The sequence below is a fragment of the Neoarius graeffei genome, chromosome 5 (assembly GCF_027579695.1).
Source record: "Neoarius graeffei isolate fNeoGra1 chromosome 5, fNeoGra1.pri, whole genome shotgun sequence".
In the NCBI taxonomy this organism is placed as follows: Eukaryota; Metazoa; Chordata; class Actinopteri; order Siluriformes; family Ariidae; genus Neoarius; species Neoarius graeffei.
In genome coordinates, this window is record NC_083573.1 from 30748892 (window position 1) to 30750206 (window position 1315).

A 1315-nucleotide genomic window follows, 5' to 3' on the forward strand; every position below is an offset into this window, starting at 1 on the left:
AATGGTGTTATCCTTTTCACAACCATGGTATTTAAAATAAGGTTTAGATAAGGATTTCTGGCATGAACATTTCTTGGTTAATAAATATTTCTGCTCTCATTAGCAGTTTGTTCACTTCCCTTAAGAGGTTAAGCGGGTCAAATTATGGCAAGAGTATGTAAATTAAAAGAAAATTAAGAGGAGAAAAAGAGAGCAAAATGATGAAGTTGTAAAAACATCAGATAAAGTCAAAAGGAAGAGGCAGAGGTTACCAAATTAAGGAGCAAATGTACCAGTACCTTGCATTGATGTGTAATACACATTTGACAAAATCAGCTTAACCTGCACTCATAATTCCCCACAAACACTCAGAGAAAAAAAAAATACACAGTTCAATCCAGTTGAGGTGTAGGTATGATAGCGTTTTTGGGTGAAACCATTTTAACTACCACTTCAAGTATAAAATGGACAAAAAAATTTAAAAATAACTGAATAATCAAGCTCCTCGACCAGAACCATAGAACAAATCTACTGGCTCTACAGCGCTGATAAACAGTATCAGTGTTTATCTTTGCATCCTTCTCAAGCTGAATTGTTGACCTATGTGCATAATCTTCAGTATGCTTTTGCAATAATAACAAAGGAATAGCTCATCGTATCTCCTGAGTGTATTCAGGCCTTAACATACAATTAATCATTCTTAATAACTGTCCATAATTAAAAAATACCTGTAGTTCTTTACCTTTTCATTTTTAACCTGGCAAATGTAAGCCTGGGGATTTAAACAAGGTAGACAGTAAATAAAAATAACAACATTAATAATAATAAACCTAGTAAAGAAAAGAAGTGTGAGAATGGATCAGTCTATTTGGAGTGTCCTTTCATTTTTTTCAGATTGTAGTACATTTAACATAGATTAAACATCCTCTTTTGATGGTGTGTGCTCTCATTTAGGAGAAGCCAGAAAGTTCAGCTCGAGGGAGTCTTTGTGCCAGGGAGCTGCAGTTCAGGGGGAGGTGAAGTATCTCTGCATTACTCATTTATCCTCAGCTTCCAATGTCACTGCAGTATGAAAAGAGACCACCATTTTGTTTCTCTTTATGTGATAATGTCTATAGTGATTTCCACACATCTAAAATAGCAATTCCAGACATGACAAAACACAGAGGAGGAAGTGGGAGGACCAGACTCCAGTGAAAATGTTCAAGTGCCTCGTCTACATTTTGTCATCCTGATCCACATGTTGAACTGTCCTTGCAGAACAGTATGTCCCCAATCTGTCCATTCCTGATCTCCTCCCTCTGTCTCTGTCTCTGTCTCTCTCCCTCTCTTTCTC